Source organism: Sceloporus undulatus, chromosome 6 (assembly GCF_019175285.1).
Source record: "Sceloporus undulatus isolate JIND9_A2432 ecotype Alabama chromosome 6, SceUnd_v1.1, whole genome shotgun sequence".
Lineage (NCBI taxonomy): Eukaryota > Metazoa > Chordata > Lepidosauria > Squamata > Phrynosomatidae > Sceloporus > Sceloporus undulatus.
Window position 1 is genome coordinate 122,554,988 of NC_056527.1, and position 6,000 is coordinate 122,560,987.

At 42.2% G+C, this 6,000-nt stretch overlaps 1 protein-coding gene across 1 annotated transcript in view; it reads right to left on the bottom strand.

Moving 5' to 3' along the window:
* AP3M2 (adaptor related protein complex 3 subunit mu 2) overlaps positions 1 to 6,000 on the bottom strand; it is a 23,010-nt gene that overhangs the window by 15,394 nt on the left and 1,616 nt on the right. The window lies entirely within an intron of this gene.

Consider the following 6,000-nt stretch of genomic DNA (forward strand, 5'->3'; position numbering starts at 1 on the left):
GCAGAGCCAAGCATCCTCGGCTCCGGCTCCTCATTGGCTGGAACGCGGGCCGATTGCGTCGCGGAGTGTCAGCCCCGGCGACCAATGAGCGTTGAGGAGAGGCGAAACCTGGACGAGGATCGGTCGGGAGGAAGGTTCCTCTTGTCAAAAGTGGGCGGGACGAGGCCACCCTAGCAACACCATTAAAACCCCCGCTCACCGTTATCCCTGTCTGCGCGCGCATGCGCAGAAAGGAGCGCGCGCGTGACAGTCAGCTGCGGCTTGTTGAAAATGTGATTAAAACTACAAATCCCAGCATTCCATAGCCTTCAACGTTATTTAAAAATGGCACTAATAATAACGCAGTGAGAGAATGTTATATAAACCAGGCCAAAATAAATAAATAAAAGGGAGCATTAATACTGGCTGTTTATAATGTCATTCCCTCACAACAACATTCCTGTCAGCAACAACACAGTCGTTATTGTTACTGTGTTTATAGGCCCACTTTATGCACCACCCTCCTGTGGAATTCTGTGATTTTGTCATTTTAATCCCATTTTTAACCATGTTAAAAACAGCGTACCGCTTTGTTTGGGACCGATAGCCAACAAATTACCACAAATTAAGTTTTACAGCCGACAAATTACCACAAAATGATTAAAAAACGTTGTTTTTAACCTTTTATTGTCATGGTTGGCTCTATAGCATATAGAGGAAGGTCCAAGATGGAAGCGCAAAGGCAGCTCTGAGGAGACTGAGCGTTGTAAAGAACACAAAAACGACAACCATGGAACGAATACACAAATTCAGTCTAGATGACGAAGAAATTGAAATAGTTAAAGAATTCCCATATTATCTAGGATCAAACATTGACCAAAAATGGAGTCTGCAGTCAAGACATAAGAAGAAGACTAGGAATAGGAAACTATGAAAGAACTGGAAAAGATATTGAAAAGCAAAGACAGACAATTGAGCATTAAAGTCAGAATCGTCCAGGCCATTGTATTCCAAATAATAATAACAACAACAACAACAACAACAACTTATTTATTTATAGCCTGCCCATTCACAAGGAATCCGGGCGGATTACAACACTAAAAATACATGGAATACAATAAAATCCAAATTTAGCCCCTTCCCAACTCACCTCCCAATACTAAAATAACAATTTAAAAACAGTTAAATACAATAACTTTTAAAAAGGGGGGAAATATAAATAAAAATATTTATTATTCTTATTATTATGATGTAGAGATGTGAAAGAAGGACAGTGAAGAGCAGGCGGAAAGAAAATAAACTGATGTGAAATGTGGTGCTGGGGAACAGTGCTTAGGATGATGCCATGGATAGCCAAGAAGACAAGCAAATGGGTTCTTGAACAGATTATTATTATTATTATTATTATTATTATTATTATTATTATTATGCTTTATTCATATAGAGCTGTAGATTTGCACAGTGCTGTACATACAAACAATAAAATAGATAAGAGTAAAATAGATAAGATCAGACCAGGGCTCTCCTTGGAAGCAAAGATGGTCAAGTTGAGACTGTCATACTTTGGCCTCATCATGAGAAGGCACTAGAAAAAGCAATAATGCTAGGAAAGGTGGAAGGCAGAAGAGAGAGAGGAAGACCATAAACCAGATGGATAGACTCAATCAGAGGGTTTTATGGGCAAAGGCTTATTGCAGGGTCAGGGCAAGATGCATTGGAAAGATGCACTAGATCATCTTGCAGGGTCAGGGCAAGATGCATTGGAAAGATGCACTAGATCATCTAGGGTCAGGGCAAGATTCATTGGAAAGATGCACTAAATCATCTTGCAGGGTCAGGGCAAGATGTACTAGAAAAAACAACAATGCTAGGAAAAGTAGAGGGTAGAAGAAAGAGAGGAAGACCCTAAACCAGATGGATAGACTCAATCAGGGGGTTATTATGGGCAAGGGCTTATTGCAGGATCAGGGCAAGATGCATTGGAAGATAGGAATCCTTGGAGATGTCTCATCCACACAGTCTCCATCAGTTGCTAACAACACACACACAGAAGATATTGGTTAAGAAAAATCCTATCTAGCCGCTAGGTGGCAAAGCATTAGCTCTCGGCTAAATGACAAAGCCATTTAGCTTGCCTTGTCTATACAACATACATACATCCCCGTGTAAATTATTAATTTTTTAAAGGACGGTGGAGTCAATTGTGTGAGCGAACTCTCTCTCTTTGTTGAAATGACAACAAAGCCATCCAGCTCTCCTTGAACGGGATGCCGTTGCGTCTTGGAAAGTTTTGCAGAGTCAGTCCCTTGATCTGTCCTCCTCACTAAGTGGTGGGGTTTTCGGGGCTAGGTGGCCGTGTTCTGCAATAAATATCAAACAATAGGAGGAAGGAATATCAACAATATAAGATATGCAGATGACACCATAATACTAGCAGAAAGCCTCACAGACCTGGGACACCTACTAAGGAGGATCAGGGAGGAAAGTGCAAAGGCAGGCTTACTGTTGAACATAAAGAAAACATAAAGAAAATACCATTGGCATGTGGCCCTGGGCCAGTTTGGAAAAGGGATTTCTCTCTGTGCCGCTTTGTTGTTGTATTGTTGTGCATTGCTTTGGGAATCCTGGTGACCAGGAAAGCAATCCATTTGTTGTTGTTAACCACCCTCAAGTCAATCCTGATTGATGGGAACCTTGTGGAGGAGACCTCTCCAAGAAGACCCCTGTCCTACTGCTCTGCTTAGTTTTTGCAGATTCATACCCATGACCTCTTTAATAGAGTCCATCCATCTGGCATATGGCCTTCCTCTCTTTCTGCTTCCCTCCACCTTTCCTAGCATTATTGTCTTTTCTAATGAGTCCTTCCTTCTCATGATGTGCCCAAAGTACAACAGCCTCAGTTTAGTCATCTTTGCCTCCAGGGAAATTTCACGTTCAATTCATTCCAGGAACCATTTATTTGCCTTTTTGTCTGTATCCTTAGCACTCTTCTTCAGTTCCACATCTCAAACAAACGTATTCACTTTTAGCCCATTTCCTTAACTGTCCAGCTCTCAATACATTAAATTAAATAACAAATCTCCCAGTATAGTCCCAAACAGGAACGTTTCGAATCTCAGCATCTGATCTGGGCAAAATAGCAACTAAGGACTTATTGCAAATTCCAAAACTCTGTTTCTTAAAAAAGCACAAATAACTTTCCATCCAGGAAAGTTAACGCTAAAACGTTTAAACATGCATTGAATTAAAAATAAAAAATTCAATTTAAAAGTGATAGCACAGGGCGTTGAAAGTTATTTCCGCTCGCACAGCCACGACGGGGGTACCTTCCGATCCGACTCTCCCATTCTATGATTCTATTTCCAGAAGGTCAGCAAATGAGATAATATCTTTGGGCATTAGTAGCAGGGATCCAATTGCTTATGCCTTTGAAAGGTGCCCAGGCAAAGAGGAGGAGGAGGCGGCGACTGCGCATTACCTGCTGTGTGTATCGGCACAGCTGAGAAACAATTTGTTCCATGACATCAGGTACCTGATTAAATGGTGCAACATGCTTTCGCTGCCTTGTTTATTGCAGGTGGGACTGTCACCGGGCAACTGATGAGTGGCCATCGATCGGGGGCTTTAATAAAAAGGGCACGATGTCCCTGGTTCCCTGGCGTTCTTTCCAGCCTTTGTGGCTTTCTGGGCCTTGGGCTGTTTGTGGAGGAGGAGAGAAACAGCTGTTCAGGTCTGACTTGAATTCGAGGCACAGAAAGCATTGAGGTCAGGTGCACACATAGTTGTTTTACACACATACATATATCATACATACTTGACTATAAGTTGGCCTCATGTATAAGTCGAGGGCAGGTTTGGGGGGCAAAATTAAGGATTTTGATATGACCCATGGATAAGTGGAGGGTAACATTTATGTTTTTATGTTGTTGTTGTTGTTACACCCTATACTTTGTCACAAGATCCCAGGGTATTTCCCCAAAGGCTGCAATAAACAGTTGTGTTTTAGCTTGGCACCAGAAAAGTAAATAAATGTTGGTGCCAGTTGTTGTTATTATTGTTTGTTTATAGAGCGCCATAAATATACATGGCGCTTTACAGACATTATACATAACCTGCCCATGGCATACAATCTAAAAAGCCGTAAGATAAAATCTACCGTAATTAGACTAATTGTTCCATTAAAATACAAGCATGACCCTATAAAACAGGCAATGCATCAACAATCTAGATTATCAAACAGTATCGAAAATGCTTCCAAGAATAAAAACATGGACCTCGAAGGGAAGGGCGTTCCACAATTGGGGCGTCGCAGGTGAGAAGACCCTCTTCACATTGCCACCCTATAGAGCAGTCTTCAATTTACAAGATCCCTTGGTATTTGCTGTTGGTTGGAGCTTCTCAAGCTGTTGTCCAAAAAGATCTGTATCTTGAGAACCACAGATCTACATCGGAGATAGGGAATATGTGGCCCTATTTAAACCATCACTGTTGGTTCTGTTGTTCAGGACTGCTGGCGACTACAAGCCAGCATTCACAGAAGAGCCACAAGTTTACCACTCTTGATCTAGAGAAGCGGTTGCTTAATGGGCCAAGCAAGAAGAGAGGTTCATCTCAAAGTGTTGGAAGGGTCTATGGGACAACTTCCCTCCAACTTCCATCTCCTCCCTAGAGACGGTGAGGATCAAACCCATAGTCTCCTGTCTGCAAAGCGTCAACTCCATCCCTTTTACCTCTGAGCTGAGGAGACATGTTGGGTTTCACAGAGTTTTGGGGACAAAATGGGAGACGCAAACAGAATGGAGAAAATCCATTTTCCCTTTGTGTGCCTACAAGCAGCACATCCCCAAATGCTAATGATGCAGCACACTGCATCCACTAAGTCCAGGTTTATGAGGCAGTTAAGAGATCCCAGGGGCATTGTGAATCCAATGCAAAACCAGCTGGTGCCCTGAAGTTGGAGCCTGCCATTTAGGTTTAACTCTTGCTGTGCCTCGCCAACAGATGGCATGAAAGGAAACGTCTGTTCGAATCAGGGAATCAAGGGGGATTCTTAAGCAGCGCCTTCTCCTTCTGTGGCCACTGGGCACCTCTTGGTGGGCTACTGGATGCAAAAGGGGAGTGGGCTCTTGAGCTTTGGGCAGAAGAGAGTATTTGAACAGGACTCTCGTCTTTTGCACCTTCTGTTTTGCACCAGATATATGCATCTTAACAGATGTGTATACACAAGCATGCATATATGTGTGCGCATATATTTGGGAGAGGGAGCAGGGTTACTGTATCAGGATGATTTAAGGGCCCGAGATTTTAGGGCCAAAACCCTGAGACCTTCCAAGAACCACTTGTGATGCGACAGGAGTCATTCCTCATAGGGTTTTATGGTTGCCAGAACGTCCCCCATTTTAGTCACCCTCCTTTGGACGCTTTCCAGCTTCTCAGCCTCCTTTTTGAATTGTGGTTCCCAGAACTGGACACAAGATTATTCCAAGTGGTGCCTGACCAAAGCAGAATAGAGTGGGACTATTACTTCCCTTGATCTAGACACTATACTTCTATTGAAGCAGCCTAGAATCGCATTGGCCTTGTTAGCTGCTGCATCACACTATTGACTCATGTTCAACTTGAGGTTTATTAGGACTACATGATCCCTTTCACATGTAGTTTCTGGACTGAGTGACTGAATCATTCTTCTGGTCAATGACCAGAAAATAAAACATACAATATGGGATATTTATGGTACAAAAGAGTATCAAAAGCGATCCCTTAAATGCAAAGCATCTGATGCGGATGTGATATCGCTGCTGCACAAAGAACTGGTCCCTTTGGATGTGATTTGAAGGGACCGATCAGCAGGGAAACAATCAATATAATCAATACAATGTGATTCAGGTTTGCCCAGGGATACAAAACTGAAATGAAATGGTTGCGATCCAGGAACATCATTATTGGGACAAATTAATAATAATAATAATAATAATAATAATAATAATAATAATAATAATAATAATAAATTCTGTTTATAGC